Source organism: Malaclemys terrapin, chromosome 2 (assembly GCF_027887155.1).
Source record: "Malaclemys terrapin pileata isolate rMalTer1 chromosome 2, rMalTer1.hap1, whole genome shotgun sequence".
In the NCBI taxonomy this organism is placed as follows: domain Eukaryota; kingdom Metazoa; phylum Chordata; order Testudines; family Emydidae; genus Malaclemys; species Malaclemys terrapin.
This window is the reverse complement of record NC_071506.1, coordinates 281,835,869-281,849,357: the sequence shown is the minus strand read 5'-3', so window position 1 is coordinate 281,849,357 and position 13,489 is coordinate 281,835,869. Positions and strand designations below refer to the sequence as shown.

At 52.4% G+C, this 13,489-nt stretch overlaps 1 protein-coding gene across 2 annotated transcripts in view; it reads right to left on the bottom strand.

Annotated features, from left to right (window-relative positions):
- Positions 1 to 13,489, bottom strand: part of PTH1R (parathyroid hormone 1 receptor) — a 172,935-nt gene that overhangs the window by 69,961 nt on the left and 89,485 nt on the right. The gene's annotated exons all lie outside the window — the stretch shown is intronic.

The following is a 13,489-nucleotide window of genomic DNA, read 5'->3' as shown; positions in this document are numbered from 1 at the left end:
CCTGCAGGTCGCAGGCGAAAGTGAGCACAGCCTGGCACCGAAGGCTGTGAAGAGAGCAGGTGACCCACATGGTGCAAATCAGTTTGCGAGAGAACAGGAGGGTCGGTGGGTTATGGAACTAAAAGTAGCAGTGTAGACCTGCTTGCTCAGGCTCTGTGACCTGGCGAGGGGGGTGGGTCTCAGAGCCCGTGAGCAGAAGCATCCACACTTGCTATTTTAGCCCTGAAGCACTGGAATGGGTTCCCTAGGGAGGTGGTGGAATCTCCTTCCTTAGAGGTTTTTAAGGTCAGGCTTGACAAAGCCCTGGCTGGGATGATTTAGTTGGAGAAGGTCCTTTCATGGATTGAGAACTGGTTAAAAGACAGGGAACAAAGGGTAGGAATTAATGGTAAATTCCCAGAATGGAGAAGGGTAACTAGTGGTGTTCCCCAAGGGTCAGTCCTAGGACCGATCCTATTCAACTTATTCATAAATGATCTGGAGAAAGAGGTAAAAAGTGAGGTGGCAAAGTTTGCAGATGATACTGTTGTGGAAAAAGTCACCCACGCATCACTTTGATCAGAGACTCAGGCCTGAGGCCCATTTATTGAATGCATACCAACGCGTTGGGGGTAGCAGTCAGATACCGCTCCCCCGAACCCAGGCTCGCAGAGCCCTTTTTAAAGTCGAAAACTGCAAGCAAGTCACGCACAGTGTCAGTAATCATAGCCATATTAGGAATAGGGGAGTTAGGGTCTTTCCGATCTTCCTGGCACTCTTTTGCAATCTTCCCAGAACAGGGTGCAAATTGAGTAGAGGGCTTCTTGGTGGTTTCCGATACTGTCATTGCTTTGCCTTATATGGGGTGCCCGTTACACAAATGTTCCTGGCAGGGTACAGTTACGGGTATAGTTACATAATGGGGTGCTTATGCAATTGGAGTGGGGGGGCATGGTTACCCGAAAAAGGGTAAGGGGAGGCATGATTAGTCATTTAGCTGATTGCTTTATGCTTATTGCTTCACACAAGTGGTTATTATATTTTACCAGTTATGAACACATACTTTATTATTGCAGTTTGCTGGGGCTTTCCATCCTCCTTTTCCTCGGCCCCCCGCTCTCTCCTCCGGTCATAGCCTTCACTTGTTACTGACCGGGAGCACTGAGTTTGGTTCAGGCTTGCGGCCTGTAAGGTGAGTCAATGTTGATGTTAAGGCCTATAGTAGTGGGGTGGACCAGGTTAATTTTTCCACAATACTAAACTGCTCAAGATAGTTAAGACCAAAGCAGACTGTGAAGAACTTCAAAAAGATCTCACAAAACTAAGTGATTGGGCAACAAAATGGCAAATGAAATTTAATGTGGATAAATGTAAAGTAATGCACATTGGGGTTATTTTTTCCAACTAGACATACAATCTGATGGGGGCTAATTTAGCTACAACGAATCAGGAAAAAGATCTTGGAGTCACCGTGGATAGTTCTCTGAAGATGTCCACGCGGTGTGCAGAGGCAGTCAAAAAAGCAAACAGGATGTTAGGGATCATTAAAAAGGGAATAGGGAATAAGACAGAGAATATCTTATTGCCCTTATATAAATCGATGGTATACCCACATCTCAAATACTGTGTACAGATGTGGTCTCCTCATCTAAAAAAAGATATACTGGCACTAGAAAAGGTTCAGAGAAGGGCAACTAAAATAATTAGGAGTTTGGAGAGGGTCCCATATGAGGAGAGATTAAAGAGGCTAGGATTTTTCAGCTTGGAAAAGAGGAGACTAAAGGGGGATATGATAGAGGTCTATAAAATTATGAGTGATGTGGAGAAAGTAGATAAGGAAAAGTTATTTACTTATTCCCATAATACAAGAACTAGGGGTCACCAAATGAAATTAATAGGCAGCAGGTTTAAAACAAATAAAAGGATGTTATTCTTCACACAGCGCAGTCAACTTGTGGAACTCCTTGCCTGAGGAGGTTGTGAAGGCTAGGACTATAATAGGGTTTAAAAGAGAACTAGCTAAATTCATGGAGGTTAAGTCCATTAATGGCTATTAGCCAGGATAGGTAAGGAATAATGTCCCTAGCCTCTGTTTGTCAGAGGGTGGAGATGGATGTCAGGAGAGAGATCACTTGATCATTACCTGTTAGGTTCACTCCCTCTGGGGCACCTGGCATTGGCCACTGTTGGTAGACAGGATACTGGGCTAGATGGACCTCTGGTTTGACCCAGTACGGCCGTTGTTATGTTCTCATGTTTTTGTGGGGATTGGTCCTGCTTTGAGCAGGGGGTTGGACTAGATGACCTCCTGAGGTCCCTTCCAACCCTGATATTCTATAATAAACACAACCAAGAGGAGGGTTAAATAAAAGCTGGCGGGACATTTAAATCTGTGGTTCTTAGGCTTGATTGGGAGCCTGTGCCTCCCATTGACCTCAAGGGGGAGTTGAGGGCTCTCAGCATCTCCTAGGAGGTGCCCTGCATGGGAAGAATTGAGCATGCTTGGTAGGAAAGCCACAGCTCTGTGTTGTTTCACTGCTAAGAAGGCAGGGGGAGGGGGCCTTTAGGGACAATGGACCTGTAATTCAGGTAGCCAACACACATAGCTTGGACAAACAGTCATGGTTTCTTGACTAAAAATAACCCCATCTCCCTAGCAAATAAGAGGCTTATTTATTAAAAAAACAAGCCATTAAAATGCAAACTGCAACACCTAGCACTCCGGGGTCACCCCTGGCCTTGACTAATTACAGGCTTGTGTAAAAATCTCTCTCCCTCTGCAAAATGTCCCTTCTGGTTTTCCAACGCAGGGCAAAACAGGCTTTTAATTCATGGGGGGGGGAGAGTTGAAATGTTTGATGACTCGTAGCTGGGGATTTCACTTCATCCTCTTCCAGGTTTGCCTTTGGGGTGGCATTGGCTTAGCCACTGTTGCAGAAATATAATATTTATGTACATATAAAAGAAATTTTAAGGGTTTCCTGTTCCGACTGAATGGCTTTCATCTGGAGGCTAAAAAAAAAAAATTGAAACTGAGAAAGCAAGCAAGCTGCATACTTGTGGGGATGGTTGTAGGGTTTTTTTTCTTTCTCTTTGTTTGTTGGGTCTTCCTCCCTTGATGCCCAAGCCAAGAACTGCACAGAAGAAACATACACGCAGAGAAGAGCCGCCTAGAAACTCACTGGGAATAATCCCTCACCTCTGCTTAGACCCTGTCCATATTCAGCATCGCCCCAATTCAACATGAACTGGTTCATAAACAGATGCAACCATGAGTGGCAGGTGAACCCCCCCCATCCGGGGAGGCTAGCTTGCCGGCCTCACCCCTTCTGCCTGAGGCCCTGCCCCCGACGCCCTCCTCCCCTGCACGGCTGGAGCCCCAAGCCCTCCTGCAGCCCAAGCCACCCCGGCAGGCCCGACCCCTGCTGGCTGACTGGTGCCAGCAGCGGCTCCAGGTACCAGCGCTCCAAGCGCGTGCCTGGGGCGGCAAGCCGCGGGGGGCGCCCTGCCGGTCCCTGCGAGGGCGGCAGTCAGGCAGCCTTCAGCGACTTGTCTGCGGGAGGTCCGCCTGCCGTGCTTGGGGCGGCAAAAAAGCTACAGCCTCCCCTGACTGGTGCCGTAGTGGCGGGTCCGATCCCTTGGCCGGCCTGAGCCACCCCAGCTGGCCCAATCCCCGCCGGCCGGCCTGAGCTGCCCCTGGCCGCCGCAGCCCCTGGCCGCTGGCTAAGCCCTGAGCTCTGGGGGGGAACATGGGCGTGGCCACACCTTGGATGAGGGAAGGTTTAGCTTAGCCTTCCCTGGCCTATGATACCCGCTGCCCCTGGATTCAACCCCGACGCCCAGTGGGGACACTTGACTTTGATTTAAACCTGGTTTATATCATGATTTAGTTGATGATGATTTAGTTGGGAACTGGTCCTGCTTTGAGCAGGGGGTTGGACTAGAAGACCTCTTGAGCTCCCTTCCAACCCTGATATTCTATGATTCTATGATTCTATATGAGTTTAACTTATTTCACTTTCTTAGATCTTGGGTAGAATTTTCAAACAGGTGCGTCTCCACTCGATAAAAGGTTTGTTCTTAACTCGAGCTAGCTGATAGGTGGTAACGAACACGAGGTTAAATCCTAGTGGAGGCAAGGTGGTTTGCAGGTTTCACACGGGTGAGCAGGTCAAGTCAAAGCGGGAGGCGAGGGATTACCTTGATCTGCTGACTTGTGTGAAAACTACAAACCGGCTTGTCTTCACCAGGATTCTGCTTTGCGTCAGTCACCAGGTGTTAACTCGCTCGAGTTGAGGACACACCTTTTTACCCCTAGCAAACACAAGGCCTTAGCAACTTAGCAACTTAGGAGCCTAAGGGTATGTTGGTGCTGTAATGGCATGTGTGATTGCAGCAAAAAAATTTACACCCCCAAGAGACAGTAAAGTCGACCTACGCCCTGGTTTAGACACTGCTCGGCGTAGGTACTCCACCTCCTCGAGAGGGGATAGCTAGGTCAGCAGCAGAATTCTTCCATCAATCTCCTGCTGTCTACACAGGAGTTAAGTCGGCATAACTCTGTCTCTCAGGGGGGTGGATTACCACTGAGGGCTTGTCTACATTACCCGCCGGATCGGTGGGCAGCGATCGATCCAGTGGGGGTTGATTTATCGCGTCTAGTCTAGACACGATAAATCGACCACTGAGTGCTCTTCTGTCGACTCCGGTACTCCATCAGAACGATAAACGCAAGTGGAGTCGACGGCCATCGATCCCGTGCTGCGAGGACGCAAAGTAAGTGATTCTAAGTTGATCTAAGATACGTCGACTTCAGCTACGCTATTCTCATAGCTGAAGTTGCGTATCTTAGATAGATCCCCCCACCCCCAGTGTAGACCAGGTCTTGTAGATGGATTAACTACCGTGGGCATAGTAACATCTTCAGTAATGCACCACTGCAACGCTGTAGACAAACTCCTAGCTATTGCCTCTTGCAGAGATGAATTACCATAATGACATGAATGGAAAAACCGTTTCTGTCGATGTAGCTGCGTCTACACTAGGTCACTACAGCAGCACGGCTGCAGCACAGTAACTGTGCGGGTGTAGCCACTGGAGTGTAGACATGGCCACAATCTCATTGAAAGCCAATGGGACTTAGGCTCCCAAGTCATGTAGGTGTCTTTGAAAATGTTTCCCCTGGCCTACACAGAGAGGTGCACTAGTTTAATTGAGGCCTTGTCTACATAGGGAAGATGCATCACTTTAAATTGAACTGAATTAAATACATTTTAAACTGAATTAAACTTGCCCAAAAGATGCTTCTATACCGGCTCAAGACTGATTTATCTTAAACCTGTTTCCAACGGACATACGCTAAACTAGCTATGGTGGGGAAAAAACACACCCCTGACTGACACGGTGAGATGGGGTGTTCACCCCACACTTGCCCTGAAGGGGTTAATATAGGCTAAGTAGGGGGCCAATTAACCAGACAAGCGGCTGAGGGGAATCAAGTGGCTAAGTAATCCCCTGAGTGAATGAGGGAGCTCTGCTAAGGAGGAACTAGGTGGGCTGGGTTTATAAAGGCAGGAACCTGATAGCAGAGAGGGCGGCAGGGAAGTAGGCTGCATTTTCTCCCTGGGAGGAAGGAGTTGTGAGGCTGACAAATCCAGAGATTTGGGGAGAACCAGGGAAAAGGCAGCAAGGCTCGGGAGGGTGCAGACCTTGGCTGCTGACCAGAGGGTCCCCGAGCTGGAACCCAGAGTAGAGGACGGGACCTGGGTTCCCCTGCCAGCCACCGGTGAGGTGGCCCAGGCTGGGCAGGGAATGGGAAGACTGCCTGAGCCTGTCTGTTAGAAGAGCCTTTGATACCCCGGAAGGGAGAAACACACAAAGTGACCTGGCTGGAGGGCCAAGTCCCAAAGAAGGAGCAGAAGGTGGCCCCTGACCTGGAAGGAGCTAATCCCCAGAGCAGCCTGGAGGAGGGCCCCTAGCAGTGAGTGGACCCTGTGACACATAGTTATGCCAACCTAACCCCCAGTGTGGATGCATGATGTCGACGGAATAATGCTTTCCCGGACTATCAGTAGGTTCATGCGGGGAGGTGGTGTTCCGACATGGAGTGAGAACACCCTTCAGTTGACGTAGGCTGTGTCTACACTAGCGGGCTATGCTGGTATAGTCTCTGTAGTGCAGACATACCCTGAGACTGGTTTACACCTGGTTTATCTGTAAGCCGGACTTCAGGTTTAAAGTTTAAACTGACTTACATCTGTCCACAAGGGCTCAACTAAATGGATTTAAACTGGAGTACGTTTCTGTGTAGACAAGGTAGCGCCGCTCCACACGAGGAGTGTAAGCGTAGCTGTCCTGCACGCTCCCTCCATGTCCCCCCCACCGAGGCGCTGTGCCTCAGAGACAGAATGCCTTCAGCGGCAGGCAGACCTCCTGTACCCATCCTCCGATTGCAATCATAGCTCATGGAGGGCCCGGGGCCCTCCGGTAACAAAGCAACCATCACGGAATGTGCCTAATGCCACCAAAGCAAATGGAAAGGGCTTGACATAGCAGGGATGCCGAGATCCAGCTTGCAGGGGGTCAGAAGTGGACTTGCACCTTTCTGCTCTCCGTGATGCTTTCTCCATGGCATTCGCCAGCATCTCCTTTGAACCTCTCTTGAGCTTTCCCCTTCTAATCAGGATGGGAACCCTCGGGCCTTAAAGTCTATGAGTCTATGTTCTTCCCTGGACCTGGTGTAAGGCGATGGTGATGTGGCCCTTTTCCTAGATCACTGAATCCTAGTTTCAGGGGCACTAATCAATTTTCCAGGGCCACCATTCGGGGCTAAGACCACACAAAAGTCCTCCCTGGCACGGGAAGGAAGCCAGCCGTGGTCAAGCATGGAAGGGGTTGAGAGAGAGAGAGACGTAGCCACAGGCCCTATGTCCTTTTGCCACACATGCAGCCCGCCTGCCTTCACCCACCGCAGAGAAGGGATGAGAAACACAAAGCAAGTTCTTCAAGAGGAGCTGCCCTGGAACCTGTTTCTCCTTGGCTTCGTCCTGTGTTGCAAAGCACACTTGCATATGTGCCTAGTCACGCAGGCTGGAGAGGAGACGCTGATGTGGATTTAATGGAGACAAGTCAATAAAACCAGAAAAGGGAAGGAGAAAATGCCAAATTGAACAGACCAAAGAATGAGCCGCTCCAGCTTTCCGAGGGTCGTGCTTGTGAAGCGTAGATCTCAATTCAAGATACTTATCTCTCCCGGGGAAGGGCTAATGAAATCCATGCATAGATGGGATCACACTTTCCAATCAGAGAGCCAGTTCTCCGCCGTGTGTCTCCATGACGTCTCTGGGACTGAGCTGGGCAAGCTTAGAAAAGCCCGTGCGCAGTGTTTGCGGAAGCCCTCCACTCCAAACCTTGCTCTCAGTCATTTCTTTCAGGGCAATTTCTAAGCAGCGGGGCAGAATTCACAGCTGCTTCCAGCTTCTTTTTTCCCCTTGATGATTTCAAGTTAGTGATAAAGGGGCAAAAGCATTAACACTAGGCTACGTCTACAGTATAGAGCCATTGTGGGAGGGATAGCTCAGTGGGTTAAGCATTGGCCTGCTAAACCCAGGGTTATGAGTTCAATCCTTGGCCATTTAGAGCTCTGGGGCCAACAATCTGTCAGGGGTGGTATTTGGTTCTGCTATGAAGGCTGGGGACTGGACTCCATGACCTTTCAAGGTCCCTTCCGGTTCTCTGAAATAGGTATATCTCCAATGCCAACACAGCCCCCCTAGTGTAAACAAAGCATGCACTGATGGTTTTCCTGCCCGCATAGGAACGCCACCTCTCCAAACAGCATCTGCACTCTTCTGTTAGCATAGCTGGGTCTACACTGGGGGATTTGCTGCCATAGCTACATTGGCGAGGGGGTGTGGTTTTTTCGCTCTCCGACTGACATAGCTATACCGGTTTAGGTATTAAGTGTAGACCGAGACGAAGTGTCTGGGAGATAATGGGGCAGACATCAGTGATAAGACTCAGTCAAAACCTGAGGGCCAAACCACACCCTTCCACGACCAAACCAAAGGGAAATTGGGCTGAGGATCAGGACTGTGATGTTTCTCTCTGCTTTGGCAATGGCCAGACCAAACCCCTATATCTCAACACCTTCAAACTTCCCAGGGGTTCATAGCTTCCAGCTGAACTGCTTAGCTCAGGTCCATCTCTCACCAATATTCACATTTGCCTACGTGAGCCAAGGAAGGAACAGGCCAATGAGTTACAGAGCAAGAGCATGGTGGTGTCCACCGACGTATTTCCGCCAGAGGCAATAGAGCTACGCTGCTTTATACCAGTGGAGATCTGGCCCATGAAGTAGGCTTGACTAATAGGGAAGAGGAAGCATTTGAGAAGTTTGCAGGACATTATAATGCAGGGGTATCAGATCTGTCCTACCAGCTTCAAAATCAGATTGGTTTCTTGAATCTCATGATACTGACAGCCTGAGGTTTCAGTTCACAAGGACGCGTACAAACCTTTTCCTCCAGTTCCGCCCACCTGGACTGGCGTCCCTGGAGGGTCACCTTGAACTCCAGGACAACCAGAAGCGTGGTTTTGTGGTTAAGGCACTGGACTGAGACTCAGGTGATGAGAATTCACTTCTTGGCACTGCTGCTGACTCTCCTTTGTGTCCTCGGGTGGGGTATTGAATCACTCCGCGTCTCGGGTCCCTTTCTGGTAAAGGGGGAGAGCACTGGTGCCCAGACTCATGGTATTCAATGTTTTCATCCCAATACCACAAAACCTGAAATCATTAGGGCCTTCCAAAAAATGAGGCCACTAACTATGTGGGGGGATGTAAAATCAGAACCCAGAGGAAACAAACAGGCAGCCACACATGGCCAAAGGCAGAATGACGGTTCCTAGGCCAGACTATGTTTGAAACTCCCAGTCCTTAACTCCACCCCATTCTGAGCAATTTAACACTGAAAAGCACTGCGGACAATCACTTCCTCCTGGGGCTCTCCTGGGCCTCCCTTGATGACAGACAGAGCAAGGGGAGGTCAGAGGGAGGGGAAAAGAAAGTAAGGGGAGGAAAGAAGAGCGGCTCAAACAACGGGATGACATTTTCACAAAACGTCCTCCCTTTTTATTGTCGTCAAAATTCAAAGTTTCAGTGAAAAATTCTGTCGCTGGTTCAAAACCTGCAAATATTTGACCCGCTCGAGAAGAGAGTTTAGTTATGAGCCTCTTAGGTACGACGGTAACAAACTCTATAGGAGAATCTAGGTAGAGCCAGCTAGCTAGCTAGCTAGATAGAGGGGGTGTATGGAGATAGATAGCTAGATAGATGGGGTATATGGGGATAGATCGATAGATCGATAGATCAATAGATAGAGAAAATGGGACTTAGGCCAGGTCTACACTAAAAGGTTACGTTGACCCAGCTCTGTCACACAGGAGTGTGGCAAGTCCACTCCCCTATCTAACCCTCGGTGTAGACTGAGCTAAGTCGATGGAGGAATTTGTCCGCTGACCTAGCTACTGCCTCTTGGGGAGGTGGATTAACTACAGCGAGAGGAGAACCCCTCCCGTCGGCGCAGGTAATGTCTACACTGAAGCGCTCCAGAGACGCAGTGGCTGTGTGCTGGAGTGTTTCACATGTAGACAAGCCCCTAGGCCAGGGGTGGGCAAACTTTTTGGCCCGAGGGCCACATCGGGGTTGCAAAACGATATGGAGGGCCAGGTAGGGAAGTCTGTGCCTCCCCAAACAGCCTGGCCCCCGCCCCCTATCCACCCCCTCCCACGTCCTGCCCCCTGACTGCCCCCCTCGAAACCCCCAACCCATCCAACCCCCCCTGCTCCTTGTCCCCTGACCGCCCCCTCCCGGGACCCCCCACCCCTAATCGCCCCTCAGGGACCCCACACTGTAGACAACCCCCCCGCTCCCTGATTGCCCTGCCCCCTATCCACACTGCCGCCCATCCAACCCCCCGCCCCCGTTCCCCGTCCCCTGACCACCCCGCAGAACCTCCACCCCATCCAACCGCCCACTGCTCCCTGTCCCCTGACTGTCCCCCGGGAATCCCCGCTCCCCGCCCCCTTACCATGCCGGAGCCAGCCACGCCGCCGCACTGCCCGGCAGGAGCAGCGGGCCAGAGCGCTGGCAGCACGGCAAGCTGAGGCTGCGGGTAGGGGGGACAGCGGGGGAGGGGCCAGGGGCTAGCCTCCCTGGCCGGGAGCTCAGGGGCCAGGCAGGAGGTCCCACGGGCCGCATGTGGCCCGCGGGCCGTAGTTTGCCCACCTCTGCCCTAGGCTCATTAGCCATTTAGGTGCTTTTGAACAAATGTCCCACTGTCCCCAAATGGAAACCCACCCCAGCAATTCCTTTCTCTCCCTCGGCCTGAGGCCCGGGTCCGGCAGCTTTCGCACTGACGGTGCACGGACGCTCTTTAGCTGAGCACAAGCCACAATAAAAGCAGCAAAAGGAACTTTATTACCTGCTAAAGGCAAGCGAAGTGAGTCCGTCCGAGGACACATTTGAGTCAGCTGTCAGGCCAGGCTGTTGGGAGGGGCAGGTCTTCTCCTGCAGCCAGACCAGGGAGGGGAATGACCCCGTTTCTCGTTGCCTCTTAAAGGGAGACTATATATATAGGCCTCTGCAAAGGACCATTGTCCTCCCAAAGCTATTTCTTGCAAATGAGAGTCTATAGCATCCTTGTTTGCAGCCCGAGTCTGCTGCGCACGTGCCCCCCTCAGACATCACAGTCATGCCGAGGGCAAACGGGAGGACAGAATAGCCGATGAGGGGATGGTTAATCACAAGATCGGGGCGGCCTGGCACTAAGGGATTCGTAGAGACCAAATGGCAGAGCCCTGTGTTCAGCATCCCTGTCTCAGCACGGCCCCATTGTACACACCCGGCCCCACCAGCCCCTGTGCTGTCAGCGTCCCTGTCTCAGCACAGCCCCATTGCGCACACCCGGCCCCACCAGCCCCTGCCCTGTGAGCATCCCCGTCTCAGCACGGCCCCATTGTACACACCCTGCCCCACCCATGCCAGCAGCAGAGCCAATGTCCCCTGTCTCTCAGTTCAGTGCACTCTCTTCTCAAACTTATGGGAAACTTTTGATTATCCAAAGACTGGATTACGTCCTTTCTGGATTGACCGGGGTTGTTGCCTTGCACGCAAGTGTTTGCTAGAAGCTGGGAATGGGCGACAGGGGCTGGATCACTTGATGATGACCTGTTCTGTGCATTCCATTCGGGGCACCTGGCACTGGCCACTGTCAGAAGACAGGACACTGGGCTAGATGGGCCTTTGGTCTGACCCAGTATGGCCGATCTTATGTTCTGAAGGGTAGTTGATTGGAAAGACAACAGTGCTAAGTACAAATGAGGCTGCAGGTCAGGCCCCACCCCCCGTTAACCAACCCTCTGCTTGGCTGCAAGTTTCAGGAGGCCTTCGACAACTCAGATTCCAGTGCATCGCTCTGACAAAGAGAACTGCGCGCTGCTCGTGCTCTGAGCCTCTAGTGAGGTAGCGGGTCACAGACTGAGCACCTCCATGTAGCTGACAAGCGCCCTCGATGCAGAATGTGCACCCCGGGCGGCACTGCTGCAAACTGAACATAGACACGGTAAAGAAGAGAAGGAGCAGACAAACCTGCTGAACGCAAAGGCTGCTTCCGCAGCCGCGGCCAAGCAGTTCCTTTCCCTCGGCTAACAGAATAGAGGCTCCAGTCTTTCGTTCCTGCTAGAAAGGGGCTACTCCCCATCCCACTGATCAGACCCTCCTCGAGCTTGCAAAGGGAGCTCTCGACGGTCACATCTGCTCTAGATGGCTGGAGCGCTTTTCTAGATTGGCAGATGTTTTCCAGTGAAGTCTTCTCTAGGCTTTTGGAGGGAGAGGCTGTCTTATGTATTCATTATTCATTGTTATTACTATGACGTGTCTGACCATCGCACCAAGGAGCCCTAGTCCTGAGCTAGGCGCTGTCCAAACACACAACAAAGACGGTCCCCGCCCCAAAGAGCTGACAATCTAAGACAAGAGGCAACAGGTGGCTGCAGACAGGTGGGAGGCTACCGGGAAACAACGAGACACGCTCGGCCGTGGGCTCTGCACACCAGCAGTCTGATGGGGGTTAGATCGCAAGTGTTGGGCAATGGGAGGTCCATGCACAGGGCAGTGGTCTCAGGGTAGGAGGTTTAAAGTCTGCTGCAATAATCTTCAAATAGCAATGCAGTATGTTAAGATTCCACCAAATGCAGTGGTCTCCTGTGGCGGGAGCACCAGGGTAAAGCTAGGGTTACCATATTTCAGCAAGCAAAAAAGAGGACGGGAGGAGCCCCGCCCTAGCCCCGCCCCTGCCCCTCCCTCTTCCCGCCCCCCCAGAACCCCCAACCCTCCCCCCGTTCCTTGTCCCCTGACTGCCCCCTCTTGGGACCCCTGCCCCTAACTGCCCCCCGGGACTCCACTCCCTATCTAAGCCTCCCTGCCTCTTGTCCCCTGACTGCCCCAACCCTTATCCACACCCCCACCCCCAGACAGACCCCTGGGACTCCCACGCCCCATCCAACCACTCCCCACCCCCTGACAGCCCCCCCCAGAACTCCCAACCCATCTAAACCTCTCTGCTCCCTGTCCCCTGACTGCTCCGATCCCTCTCCCCACTCCTGCCCCCTGACAGCCCCCCCCAGAACTCCCAACCCATCTAAACCTCTCTGCTCCCTGTCCCCTGACTGCTCCTCCTAAGACCCCCCCCCCAACTGCCCCCCAGGACCCTACCCCCTACCTGTACCCTGACTGCCCAAAACTTTCTCCACTCCCCCCAAAAAGCCCCCCCCCGTTTCTTGACTGCCCCCACCAGAACCTCCCTGCCTCTTCTCCTGCCCCCTGGCCCCCTTACCCTGCTGCTCAGAACAGCTCTGTGCGAGCCGGACACATGGCTGCGCTCCCCAGCACAACAAAACCCGGTCCCTGGCCCTGCACAACAAAACCCGGTCCCTGGCCCTGCACAGTGCTGCCGGACCGGGCTGCAGGGGAGAGCTGCCCTTGTATCAGCACAAAGTGCTCTCGCTCCTGTTTTGCTACGCTGCATGGCAGAAACCGCTCCCAGTTGCAAAAGGGGAGGGCTGCACTTTGTGCTGAGACACTTGCTCAGAATGCAGGGCGGATCTGGCTCCTCTACAGCTGCTCTGGAGTCCAGCCCGGGACTTTCCTGCAGCCCTCCCGGCCGCTCGGTCTGCTCTGCCAGGGGAGGGGGGAAATCCCGGACATTGTGAGTGATTTACAAATTCCCCCCGGACGCTATTTTTAGCACAAAAAGGAGGACATGTCCGGGTAAATCCGGACGAATGGTAACCCTAGAAAGCAGGTGTCCTGCTTAACGAGGTGTTAATTGGGCAGTGGGGGGGACGGGACAGAACGAGGAGGTACAGAGAATGGGGGTTGGGGGGTTTGCGGACGGAAAGGTGGAGGTCTGAACTAAAGAGAGAGCTGGATTTTGATGTCTCCATTAGGCAG